Source organism: Desmodus rotundus, chromosome 3 (assembly GCF_022682495.2).
Source record: "Desmodus rotundus isolate HL8 chromosome 3, HLdesRot8A.1, whole genome shotgun sequence".
NCBI classification, from domain to species: domain Eukaryota; kingdom Metazoa; phylum Chordata; class Mammalia; order Chiroptera; family Phyllostomidae; genus Desmodus; species Desmodus rotundus.
Window position 1 is genome coordinate 29,584,920 of NC_071389.1, and position 13,596 is coordinate 29,598,515.

Genomic DNA, 13,596 nt, shown 5'->3' on the forward strand with positions numbered 1-13,596 from the left:
CGGAGATGGACATTTCTTCCAATGTGACAAGCAAACAAAACCTTACATGGCTCCCTTTCTCCCGCGTTGGAGCCCATGGAGGACTGCGGGGCACAGGACTGCTAAACCACAACCTGTCGGGGAGGATGAGGTCCAAGGCCCTTTTTGCTCGCTCTAGGCTGGGTCTCGGAACCCTGGGGAGCACACAGCTCTTCAGAAAATTGACGGTGTTTACGCCCCTGTGCGGAGGAAGGCCTTGGGAAGTGAGCTGTTCCCACGCAGGGGTCTGGCGAAATGAAGGGCAGCGAGGAAAGGGCTGTTCACCCTGATGACCGGCGAGCTGGCGGGCAGGCTTGTCTTGGAGGCAGGCCGCCAGGAACTGAACCTCCTTGCTTGTTCCCTGGAGTTCGCTGGAGGCCCGCAACGGCCTTGGCTACGTGTGCACTGGAGCCTAAACTTGCTGGGAGTGTACCGATCGATCACATTTGTCTTTTGCTTTGAATGCGTTGCTATCCGCCCTCATTCTTTTCCTGCTCAATAAAGATGATGAGAAAGCCCAGCTCCGGGCTCTGCAGCCTGGTGCTGCCGAGTCCCCTGCTTCTCGTCTTAGCATCGAGATCAGCGCCCGGTCTTGCTTCGCCGCCGTTCTCACTGCAACAGCTGGCGCCCTGGCGGCCTGGGGCGACCGAGCCACCCGGGCTGGCCGGGCCCGCGGGCGTCCGCTCGGAGGTAAGCGGGACCCCCAGCAAACAGAGGGCGGAGTCGTGGGCAGTTCCCCGTCAGCCGAGCTGCAGTATTTCCAGCTCTTACCAACGCTCTTAAAGGGCTCGGGAGTAAAGTGAAACAAAAAAGTTTCGAGGAATTGTTTTCCTTGATTCAAAAGCATCGTCACTGGTTTCAGCCATCGGGAAAGGTCGCTTTAAATTTGGAGGTTTGGGGACAAGTTGTGCGGCTTTGTGCCGCGCGCATCAGCCAGAGCAGGGGGCGTGGGGCGAATCCCTTCGTCAGGGTGGTCGCGTTGTAAGCTCGTTTCTTCGGCTCCGGAGCCGCTGCAGTCCGACTCCGAAGAGTCAGCTCGTCGTCAGCCTCGCGCGGGGACAGACAGCGAAGATCGTAAAACTGGGGCTCGGCTCTCCAGGGCCTGCTCCTGCCTCCGGCGGTGTCGCCCGGTGTTGAAACCGGTGGCTCAGAGACATAAAAGCTGGGAAATGTTGCATCTTGAGAATTTGTTTGTCGAAGAAAATGCCACCCAAAGAGAAAGGAAAAGAGTGTTTACGGCGCCACAAGCCTTGAACTCTGACTCGGAGAGTCAGGAGGAGAAAGAGAAATTAAGACAAGAAATAAAAAGTCTTAAAAAAGATATGCGTAAGTTAATGAAAGCAATTCAGGCTCCTGAGAAGAAAGTAGAAAAGGAAAAAGAAACGTTGGGGCCTAAATTGGAGGAGTTGCCTTTAACCCCTTCAGCTCCTCCTGTGCTTCTTACGAAGGGTTTTCTGGCACCAGCGTCACTGCCCCTGTGACTCCCGTTACGCAGGCTGTTTTAGAGGGACGACGTGGAGGTGGTATGGAAGCCTCGGTCACCCCTTTGGGTTATCCGGCTTTCCCAGGAACAGTTCAACAGATCCCCCCAAATGCACAGAATCCTCAAGGACAAGTTCGATTTATTCATGTTCCATTAACCTTTAAATCAGTACAACATTTGCAACAGGCTGTAGTTCAATATGGAAGGCAATCTACTTATGTGAAAGGGCTTTTGCCGGGGCTGGCTGCAGAACACAGACTAACTCCTTACGATTGGGAACTTCTGACAAGAACTATTTTGGAAGCTAAGGCCTTACTGCAATTCAAAACTTGGTGGAAAGATGAAGCTGAACAGATGGCTCGTCAAAAGCAAGCCTGTAATGTTCCCATAACTGCTGAGCAACCTCCTGGGTCTGGAAGGTACTTTGGAGTTAGACAGCAACTGCAGTACGATGATGCATCCGTTGTGCAAGTCAGGCTCTGTTGCTTGAGAGCTTGGGATAAAGTGGAGAGTCCGCGCGAGACAGCCAAATCCTCCATGAAAACTTTTACAATCTCCTAAGGAGCCGTAGTAGATTTTTTGGCTCGATTGCAAGATGCAGTTAACAAAACAGTCCCTCACCCTGACCTTAGAAATTTGCTTATGCAGACCTTGGTTTTTGAAAGTGCTAATCCTCAGTGTCAAAGAGCTGTCGGTCCATTAAAAGCTCAAGGGGCTCCCTCGGAGGAGTACGTTACTGCTCGTATGGATATTGGCTCCACTTCCCATAAAGCTGATTTACCGGCTGCTGCGTTGCAGACGTCGTTCAACAAAAACAAAACGCGCTGTTTTGCCTGTGGGAAGATGGGACATGTGAAAAAAGATTGTAGAAAGGGACAAAGAGATGGGAGTAATAATCCTGCAAAAGCTACTCCTCCCGGACTATGCCCTGTGTGTGGTAAAGGTACGCACTGGGCCAGTGCGTGCCGCTCTAAATTTAATAAGGCGGGGCAGCCTCTTCAGCGGCGGGGAAACTGGGGGAAGGTCCAAAAGCTCAGGGCCCAAGAATAAACAATACGAGCTTCCAATTTCCAGTCATTTCCCCAGTAACTCAAATAAACAGCGACGGATAATCGATGATCTTGACCACGCTACCCTTGGCAGCGCGGCATGAGATTGACCTGCTGCTGATAACTGCCGTATTCTTCCTCATCTGGGAGTTCAGAAGGTCGCTACGGGAATTTATGGACCCATACCTAAAGGATCTGTAGGTTTAATCATAGGCGGAAGTAGTTTAACTAGTACAGGAATTTTAGTACACATCGGGGTCATAGATAGTGACCATACTGGAGAGATTGTTGTTATGATGAGTTTCCCATTCCTGTGCAACTGGAAGCCGGTCAAAGAATTGCTCAATTGCTTTTGCTCCCTCATATTGCTTCCAAGGCTATTCCAGAGAAAAGAAAGGGAGGGTTTGGCAGCACTGATACGTCAGGTTTTTGGCAGACTCATCTTGGACAAAGGCCACAATTAACAGTGATGATTAATGGCCAACCTTTCCAAGGGTTGTTGGACACTGGAGCAGATGTCTCCATCATTTCCAAGTCTGCTTGGCCTCAACATTGGCCCTTAGTCTCTGTTTCAGCTCAGTTCACAGGAATTGGAACATTAGCAGAAATTCAGCAAAGCAAGGACACTTTGATCTGTATTGGACCAGAGGGACAAACTGGCCAGCTGCAACCTTATGTTGCTGCCATCAATATTAATCTCTGGGGTAGAGACTCGCTTACACAATGGGGAGCAAGTCTCCAGATTCCCACTGTGTCCAAACCTGTGAAGGCTATGTTGACACAGTCAACTCAACCAGGACTTAGCTTTCCAAATTTAGAGTAGGGGCCATTGTTGGGAGCTTCGCCCTACCTCTGAAATGGTCAACAGATACTCCTATTTGGGTTGAGTCATGGCCTCTAAACAAAGAGAAGCTTGAAACCTTAAACCAATTAGTGAAAGAACAATTAGAAACAGGACATATTGAAGAGACTACTAGCCCTCGGAATTCTCCAGTTTTTGTCATAAAGAAAAAATCAGGGAAGAGGAGGATGTTAACTGACTTAAGAAAAGTAAATAAAGTAATTCAACCTATGGGACCTTTACAGCAGGGTCTGCCACAGCCTAGTATGATTCCTCAAAATTGGCATATTATCATGGTTGACTTAAAAGATTGTTTTTTCACCATTCCTTTGCAAGAGCAAGACGGAGAAAAGTTTGCTTTTACTATACCTGTACTCAATAATCAGCCTGTAAAGAGGTATCACTGGAAGGTATTGCCACAAGGGATGTTAAACAGTCCTACACTTCGTCAATATTATGTGCATCAACCTTCACAGGAAATAAGGAAACAGTTTCCGAAAGCTTTGATCATTCATTATATGGATGATATTTTATTCTCCCATGAAGACAAAGATATTCTATCAAAGACGTTTCAGATAGCTATGAAAGAATTAGCGAAGTATGGGTTAATAATAGCTCCAGAAAAAATTCAGCAAACTTCACCTTTTAACTCTTTAGGCACCAAGATTGAGGAACGAAAATTTTTTCCTCAAAAGGTACAACTAAGAATGGATCATTTGAAGACTCTTAATGATTTTCAGAAACTATTGGGAGACATTAATTGGCTCAGACCTTCATTAGGTATTCCTACCTATATGTTGCAAAATTTGTTTTTAACCTTGCAAGGCGATCCTGATCTTCATAGTCCCAGCACTTTGTCAACAGAAGCCAAAGAAGAATTAGCAATAATTGAACAGCAAATGCAAAATGCTTATTTAGATAGGATTGATCCGTATTTACCTACCAGTCTTATTATTTTTCCTTCCAGTCACTCTCCCACAGGAATTATTTGGCAAGATAAAAAAATTTTGGAACGGTTATTTTTGCCACACAAAGATACTAAAAGGTTATCTACCTATCTCCTTAAAATTGCTAATTTGATCATCAAAGGATGTTTAAGATTAAGACAACTAATAGCTCAAGATCCTAGAGAGATCTTGTAGCCTTAACACAGGACGAGATCAGGCAAAGCTATGAACTCTCAGATAACTGGCAAATAGCACTCAGTGATTTTATTGGGAGAATTCATAACAGCTATCCAAAGGATAAAAGAATTACATTTTTGAAGAGGACTTAGTGGATATTACCTAGAAAAGTTAAACTACAGCCTGTACCTAAAGCTGACACGTATTATACCGATGCCAACAAAACAGGTATGGCTGGATATCATGGGCCAGCCACAAAAGTGATGCAAACGCCATACAACTCGGTTCAGAAAGCAGAAATAAGCGCCATTATTCTATTACTTACAGTATCTCGGATGCCGTTAATATTGGTACTGACTCTCAGTAGGTAGAACAAGTTGAGTTGAATATTGAAACAGTGACATTAATACCTGATGCGACTGCAATTACCAGGTTGTTTTCAGAACTGCAACATCTCCTCTGGGGCAGAACAGATCCAATTGTCATCACTCATTCCCAAGCCCATACGGCACCTCCAGGACCTATGGCACGAAATAATGACATTATTGATCAATTGTTGATTGGATCAGTGGAATTAGCCTCCAAGTTTCATCAAAAAACACATACCAACAAAGCAGGTCTTATTAAAAAATTTGCTATTACTCATGGACAGGCCCCAACAATTCTAAGACAATGTCCTCAATGGAGTATTGTTCAGGCAAATCCTTATCCTCCCGGAGTAAATCCCAGGGGGGATAAAGCCAATATGTTATGGCAAATCGATGTTACCCATGCCCCCTCTTCTGGAAAGCTTTCGTATGTACACTGTTCAATTGATACTTACTCAGGAATGCCATGGGCTACAGCATTAAGTGGAGAAAAGGCCTCTCATATCATTCAACACTTATATGAAGCCTTTCATGTTTCAGGATTTCCTCAGCAAACTAAAACTGATAATGTTCCTGCCCATTTGTCTATAAAATTACAAAGCTTTTTTAAGGAATGGAATATCCAACATTCTACAGGTGTCCCTTACAGTCCTCAAGGTCAAGCTATTATTGAAAGAAGTCATAGAATCTCAAAAGATACGTTGCAAAAACAAAAAGGGTGAGATAAGGGATCATTAGTATCACCTCGAGTGAGACTTTGTTCAGCTCTTTCACTCTCAGTTTTTTGAATGTTGGAGCAGACAGTCGATCTGCAGCTGAGAGACATGGGGTCAGGGAAACTCCCTCAGTTCTTCACCAACCTGTGTTCTACGAAAATATTAATGATCCATGGGAAAAGGCTTTGTCAAAAGATGGGAAAAGGCTTTGTCAAAAGATGGGGCCAGGGTTTTGCTTGTGTCATTTCAGAATTAGGAGAAGAAATTTGGTTACCTGCCAGGCACATTAAACCTCGGGAATGAATCGGCAAAGATGTTTCAACTGGGACCCTCCAGTAGATAACATGCGACGTCTTACTCTGGGGAGGACCACTGACCGAGTTCCTCTGCCCCGTACCCGGGGCGCTCCGCTTCCGTCCTGGGGGCAAATCAAAAAGTTAACAAGTGAAGGGGAAAGGATGTTAGAATGCACTGGCCAGGCTAGAACAGCCACTAATTTGTTTTTGGCCATGATTGCGTTGCTTTCTCTGCCGGTAAGTAGTGCTACTAACTATAGTTATTGGGCTTATATTCCTAACCCCCCTATTAACAGAGGAGTGCATTGGTGGGATAGTATTATTCCCATTTACGTTAATGGAAGTTCATGGTCGCCAGGGCCGCATGGTATTAGAGGACCATTAGTGCCAGGTGAGGAGGGAACAAAAGTGAATCACTATGAGGTAGGATAGAAGGGTTACCTACATGTATTGGAAATGGGACCCACTGTCTTAAGAGTCAGGCACAGGTATGGCCTTCTGTTGTTAAAAACAGCACTTGGAAAGATGGCAGCTGAAGAAAAATATTTCTTTTGCAAGGACATGGGTTTAAAGGTAATAGAAGGGAAGAAAGTCTTGCACCTCCCGACATTCCTCCATGCCAGACCCCTACCGCTGCACACATCAGTGAATGGGTGCATTGGGAGGTCTGTAGAGGAGAATGTGCCCGAGTTTTAATTAACACTTCTGAAGGAAGCATCCTTGATTGGAGCCCTCATGGCTCTGCTCGGGTGGCAGGGCAAGGAAGAGATTCGCGATGACAGAGGAATGGAACCAATACTATTAGACAAATGGAAATGGATCTGTTGTGTGGCACGGAGGAGGCGTGGCCCCTAGTGCTCCGCATTCACCCGGTGGCCCAAAACAACATTTGTGGAAACTGGTTTCGGCCTTAGGCTATATGGCAGCTTGGAAAGGGCACCTATGGAAGAATGTTAATACTAATCAAACTAACTTAGAATTTAGTAAGAATACTACTCATTATGTGTCGGCTTGTGTTAGACTACCCTATCTATTATGGTCGGGCCTGCCCAGTGGCACTCGCGTAATTACTCCATCACCTGTCATAATTGCTAGTATATACTTGCCTCAATTCTTCTATTCTTTTTGATCAATCTCAAGATAGCATTTATATTCTCAAGGCTGGCACAGGACTTTGGTTACCTGTGAACCTGAATCAACCGTGGTAAGATTCGCCTTCCATGATGTTATTTCAGCACCTGGTCGAAACATTGAAGAAAAGAACAAAAAGGGCTGCTGTCTTTTCGCTTATGCTACACAAAATCCAGCAAAGATAAAAAGGGGGAAATGAGGAGGAAGGCCTTGGGAAGTGAGTTGTTCTCACGTAGGGGTCTGGTGAAATGAAGGGCAACAAGGAAAGTGCTGTTCACCCTGACGCGGCCGGTGAGCTGGCGGGCAGGCTTATCTTGGAGGCAGGCCGCCAGGAACTGAACCACCTTGCTTGTTCCCTGGAGTTTGCTGGAGGCCTGCAACGGCCTTGGCTATCTATGCACTGGAGCCTAAACTTGCTGGGAGTGTATGTGATTGATCACATTTGTCTTTTGCTTTGAATGTGTTGCTATCCGCCCTCATTCTTTTTCTGCTCAATAAATATGATGAGAAAGCCCAGCTCCGGGCTCTTCAGCCTGGTGCTGCCGAGTACCCTGCTTCTCGTCTTAGCATCCAGATTAGCGCCCGGTCTTTGTTCACCGCTGTTCACACTGCAATACCCCTGATAAAACTGAATTATCTCTAGGCAAGAGATATGCTTATGTGTACAAAGGAAAGAACACAGTGACATACCCAAAGTGATCTGGGAAAGGTGATCTGAGCCCACGAAAACAGCGGTGAGGTTTGTGCCAAAGTCTGAAACAACCTTCCTGCTAAGGCCATTAGACAGACTATGCCCATCAAGGATTTAAACTCATAAAAAAAAGAGCCCTGGCTGGTGTGGCTCAGTGGATTGATTGCAGGCCTGGGAACCAGAGGTCTCTGGGTTCAATTCCAGTCAGGGCTCATGCCTGGGTTGCGGGACAGGTCCCCAGTTGGGGGTGCCAAGAGGCAACCACACATTGATATTTCTCTCCCTTTCTTTCTCCCTCCCCTTCCCTCTTTAAAAATAATTAAAACCTTTTTAAAAAAAAAACTTTTGAAAATAGAAGTGTGGGTTCATTTTCTTTCTTTTTAAAAAAGTATTTATTTTTAGAGAGAGAGTGAGGGAGGGAGAAAAAGAGGGAGAGAAACGACGTGCCAGAGATACACCAATCAGTTGCCTCTCACACGCCCCCAACTAAGGACCTGGCCTGCATCCCAGGCATGTGCCCCGACTGGGAATCAAACCAGTGACCTTTTGGTTCACAGGCTGGCGCTCAATCCTGAGCCACATCAGCCACAGCTGGGGTGGTTCTGTAAAACCAAACAAAACCAAACCTTGTATATACAGTTGAAGCCTGCTTTTGTACACCCACAATCCCATTTGCTCCCCACCATCTCCTGTGCTACCTACAATTTTTTTCTTTATTTTTACTTACTTTTAGAGAGCAGGGAGGGAGAAAGAGAGGGAGAGAAACACCAACTGAGTACCTCTTGCATGCCCCCAACCCTGGACCTGGTCTGCAAATTAGGCCTGTGCCCTGACTGGGAATCAAACCTACCACCTTTCAGTTCCCAGGTGGACACTAGTCCACTGAGCCACACTAGCCAGGGCCCACCCACTCTTCTGAAGTTGGTATGTCCTCCATCTACCCTTGGTCATGTGTTATTTTTCTCCTTTTGCTTTTTTATCCTCACCGGAGGATACCTGTATTGATTTTAGAAAGGAAGGAAGGGAGAGAAACATAGATCGCAGGCCTCTCACAGGCACCGCAGTGAACCCTCAGCCTAAATATTGTCCTGACCCAAATCCCACTGCAGCCTTTCTGGTGTTCCGAACAACGCTCCAACAGACTGAGCCACCTGGCCAGGGCTAAGCCTGTAGGAGTATTGAGAGCTGGGGTCTGGGAATGTTCAGACTTTGGAGGCACGATTCCAGGGGTTTAACTGCACAGCTCAGGGAACTGGGTGCCCTGGGCCCGCGCCGTCCCGCGGCCCAGATGAGCAGCAGCAGTTGCAGCAAAAGCCCGCAGCACGGGGCGCAGGCCCCAGGTGGGTGTTGAGGCTTGCGGTGTCCCCCATCGCACCGGACCACCTGGGACAGGGTCGCGATGCCAGTGTGCAGGCTAGAGAGGCGCAGGAGAGGCTGGAGGTGAGTGAGAGTCGGAAGGGGAGCGGGGTTAGGCTGGGCTGGGCAGCCAGTCTGGCTGTGCGGAGGGAGCAGAGGGAAGGTTTCGAAGGAAAGTAGAGCTTAGGGAAGCTCCGGATCCAGAGCTGGACCGGGCTGGCAATGCAGCAAGGCAGCCAAGGCGGCAGAGGTGGGGAAGAGAGGCAGTAGGAGGGGGTAAGCAAGAGTGAAGAAACTACCTTGTAGCACAAGAAGGCAAGGTCCCACTTATTGCTCCCTTCCCTCTTGCTAATACCTAACTAACCACCCACTATAATAAACCACCTGGGACATAATATAGTGACCTTTAAAAAACTCCAGTTCCCAGCTATGTATTTAAGGTTTCTCAGATCTTCCACTTTTGAAAGCAAAAATAGGAATAGAATTCGTAACAAACTGTTACTCCATGTGAACCAACTGAAAAAAAGTTGTTCATTTCATTATGAGATGTATTTCCAATAAATGTTAACTTTGTCTTAATGTTAAATCCACCAACTATCTTTAAGAACTCAGAAAGTGAACACGAAACAGAACGTCAGACTGTAAGTTTCTAGAACAGATTTGGGGTTCTATTGCCCGTTGCCGAAAACACAACTCCCAATGGCAGTCAGGTGAAAAGGGAGTATTTATTAAAAGTTATACAGATTTAGAATGATGGCGGAATTCTGTTTTTAAGTCCCCAAATCCCTGAAACAGCCAAAAACACCCAGTCGGGCCTCCGCTTGCTAAACCAGGCCAGTCAGAGGAACCGTGTCGCAGAAAGCTCCGCTCAGCTCCCGCAATTTGCAGCAGCACCAGCGGGGCCTCTGTGCTCTCCAGCTCTAGCGATCGCAATACCACGGGCACCCAGTTTAAACGCTCCCCCCGACTCTTCCACGCTCCCAGGAAGTCTCGCATCTCCCGGCAGTTCCCTGCTTTTCCGTGCGGCAGTGGTAAAGCTTTCCCTCCCCCTACCGGTTACCAGTCCGGGCAGGCGTGGCCAGCGGTGGAAACGCTTCCCGCCTCTCCAGGCAGGGTGATCCCTCTCCCCTAAAGAGCTGCAAGTTAAAGTTAAGGCCCAGCCTCGGGTGGCACAGCAATCAGAACGAGCATTTCTCTGTGCTAGCCTGCTGTTATTTATATGCAAACTCACTCTTCATCGCTGTGCTGCTGCTCTCCCCCGGCCCCAAGCTAGGCTTATCGGGGGTTGGGAGCTTCTCAGCCTACACCGGTCCCGTTCGGACCTCGTTCCACACGTTACAAACATAATACCAAAAACACAAAACAAAACCCCAAAGGATTGTTCCCCAGCGCTGGTTCCCAACCACCAGCTCCCCTCCCCGGCAGTCACGGTGACCTGTCTCTAATTCATCAGAGTTTGAAAGTCCAATTCTTGGGACAGCTATAGCGTGGCAGTTCTTCTGGTCACTGGAGCCAGCTGGACTGTCACTAAGGAGAAGCGCGTCATTTCCTGCAGCTTCCGGGGCGAGGCCGTTTCACCGGAACTGTTGTGGGGACGCCGCCTGGGCTGTAATGATGCGGATTGTGATTGGCTGTCATTCAGTATTATGTTAATAAAGTAGCTGGGTTTTTTCCATTTAAAATTTAATTTGCACTTAAAATGTTAACATTCATTGTTAAAGGATAGCATTTGAAAGACTGTACATATTGGAAAGCCTCTCTCTTTGCCAGGGGAACCAGAAATAGGGAAACTACCTTACCATGACTATAAAGTTTATGGCTGCCATAGACCTAGCAAAGGCGGAGAACTTACCGTTAAGACTATACTTTCAGGGATCATTTCTATAGTTTGTTACTAGAGAAGTTTCTCTGAACGTGTAGAGTACCCGAAACCACGAGGAGGAGATGGAGTGTTCTCTCCTGAGCGTGAAGCCGGCTCTTGGTGTTGTTTCGGCAACTGCCACTTGCCATTGATGATCGTTCTTCTTTCTCCTTGGAGAAAGCAAGAGGGGGAGAACACCGTCTGAGTGGTTTTCTTTTTTTGAAGTCTCAAAAAATAGAATATTTTGTTATCACTTAGATATGTAGTTAGCTTTTTTCAGTGTATTGGGCTTTTTTATCTCAAGCAACTTAATCCGGTCTTAAGTTTATTTAAGGTACTTATACCATGCCTGTGTTTTCATCAGTGTCACTAACCCAGACTCAAAAGATTTTTAACTCTGGCTTGTTTTGATTATGAAAGTGTAATTTTACCTTTTGAACTTTGGAAAATTCATCATCTTGTAGAAGAAAATATCACTTTACTATTTTACCCATTTGTGCATCCATTGGTTGGTCTCTTGTGTGTATCCAAACCAGGAATCCACCCTGCAACCAAGGAAGTCAGCACCAGCCAGGACAATTTTTGTAATTAGTTTTGTAGGGTTTTATATAAGGAAAGGGAAAGAAACTTCAATGGGGGATTGCATCTCGTGTACCCCCCCATGGGGACCTGGCCCTCAACCCAGGCATGTACCCAAGACTGGGAATCGAACTGGCAAAACTTTGGTTTGGAGGCCTGTGCTCAATCCATTGAGCCACACCAGCCAGGGCAAAGTTCATTAATTTTTTTTTAACTATTTTTTATCTATGTTGTGTCTGTCCATTTATCCCCTCTTTCATTCTGTATTTCGTTCATTTGCATATTTTTATCACTCTCAACAGGTTTGTCTAGCTCATTAAGACTTTCAAATAATTTTTCTTCTGGCAGTTTCATAACTTTACTCAACAATCAGCAATTAGTTCTCATCCACATTACTTGTAGCTTTTTCAAAGGGGTTACAGGTATGTAGGTCATTAAAGCCTAGACCTTGTCTGGTGAATCTTCATCCTCATTGTGGTTTTTGGACAACCACACTGGGATACGGAGTGGGACACTCCTCAACCCTTTGGCCCAGGCAGCTTTTTTGAGCCTGGTACCCATGTGCACATCTGGAGCCCCATCTCCTTCATGGCCAATATCAGATCTCTTTGAGTTCCCAAGGGGCACACTACTTGAAATCCACTCCATGGATGTGCTTGTGAGTGTCGATGGTGTATTTTCTGGTCGCTACCTCATTGATGGCAGAACAGCCTTCCTTCTCGCCACCCTTCTTTGCAAGAGCCATTCTGCCAGACCCAAGTTGGAAAGACAAACAACTAGTATTTTTAAATACTCTATAAATATCTTTTTCCTTGGCTTCTGCCTTTACCCCACGTCTCTCTTATTTCTTTGAATCCTAACCTTGTAGCTTTCCCCCAAAATTATTGAACAAGGTATCAGAAATATTTTCAGTTAAGAATGTATTCTGCTTCAGGTTAAAGAAAACATAAGCCCTGGCTGGTGTGACTGAGTGTATTGAGCGACGGCCCGTGAACCAAAGGGTCACTGGTTCAATTCCCACTCAGAGCACATGCCTGGGTTATGGGCCAAGTCCCCAGTGGGAGGTGTGTGAGAGGCAACCTCACATTGATGTTTCTCTTCTCCCTCCCTTCCCCTCTCTCTAAAAATAAATAAATAAAATCTTTAAAAAAGAAAAGAAACTGTCCTGCCCAGAAGTCCTCCAGAACACTCCCACTTCTATCTCTGGCCAGAACTGGGTGTCACATGACTGACTAATTGCATGAGAATCCGGGAGAGCAAGTATGTGGCGTTTTTATTTTTCATTTTATTTTATTTTTTTACTTTTTAAAAGTATATTGTATTGATTATACTATTACAGTTGCCCAATCCTTCCCCCTTTGTCCCTTCTCCACCCAGCTCCCCCTGCTCCCTCAGGAAGTCCCCCCACCATTGGTCATGTCCATGGGTCATGTGTATAAGTTCGTTGGCTACTCCATTTCCTGTACTGTACTTTACATCCCCATGGCTATTCTGTAACTACCTATTTACACTTCTTAATCCCCTCACCTCTTCACCTATTTCCCCACACTGCCCTTCCAAATCTGGCAACCGTCAAAATGCTCTCTGTATCCACGATTCTCTCTGTTCTTGTTTGCTTTGTTTTTTAGATTCAATTGTTGGTAAATATGTATTTATTGCCATTTTATTGTTTATAGTTTTGATCTTCTTTTTCCTTAAATAAGTCCCTTTCACATTTCATATAGTAATAGTTAGGTGATAATAAACTCCTTCAGTTTTTTCTTCTCTGGGAAGCTCTTTTCCTGCCTTTCAATTCTAAATGGTATCTTTGCTGGGTAGAGCAATCTTGGCTGTAGGTCCCTGCTCTTCATGACTCTGAATGTTTCTGGCCAGTCCCTTCTAGCCTGCAACGTTTCTTTTGAGAAGCCAGCTGACAGTCTTATGGGAGTAGGTGGCTTTTTTAGTCTCCAGTGTGGAGATGAGTAAGGAAGAAGTGGGTGGGGAATGGCCAGTGTATTACCCTCCAACAGTTGCGTCACAAACAACTGCTCATTTGTTTTATCACTTCCTGATGCCTTTTGGATGAATCCTCATTCTAGTCTTA

At 46.0% G+C, this 13,596-nt stretch overlaps 1 long non-coding RNA gene and 1 other non-coding gene across 3 annotated transcripts; one reads left to right on the forward strand and one right to left on the reverse strand.

Annotated features, from left to right (window-relative positions):
• Positions 1 to 1,623: 1,623 nt before the first annotated feature.
• LOC123480828 (uncharacterized) lies at positions 1,624 to 10,599 on the reverse strand. Of its 2 annotated transcripts, XR_008426464.1 has the most exons (5): positions 7,078 to 10,599; positions 5,874 to 6,017; positions 4,926 to 5,036; positions 3,761 to 3,970; positions 1,624 to 2,334 (listed from the first exon to the last, which is right to left on the reverse strand). It is a non-coding gene; the product is annotated as an uncharacterized lncRNA (long non-coding RNA). The 2 variants fall into 2 exon arrangements; XR_008426463.1 differs by having other exon boundaries at positions 5,874 to 10,599.
• Positions 10,600 to 10,929: 330 nt separating this feature from the next.
• Positions 10,930 to 11,144, forward strand: LOC112314695 (small nucleolar RNA U3). Its single transcript, XR_002975825.2, has one exon. It is a non-coding gene; the product is annotated as a small nucleolar RNA U3 (small nucleolar RNA).
• The last annotated feature ends 2,452 nt before the right edge of the window (positions 11,145 to 13,596 follow it).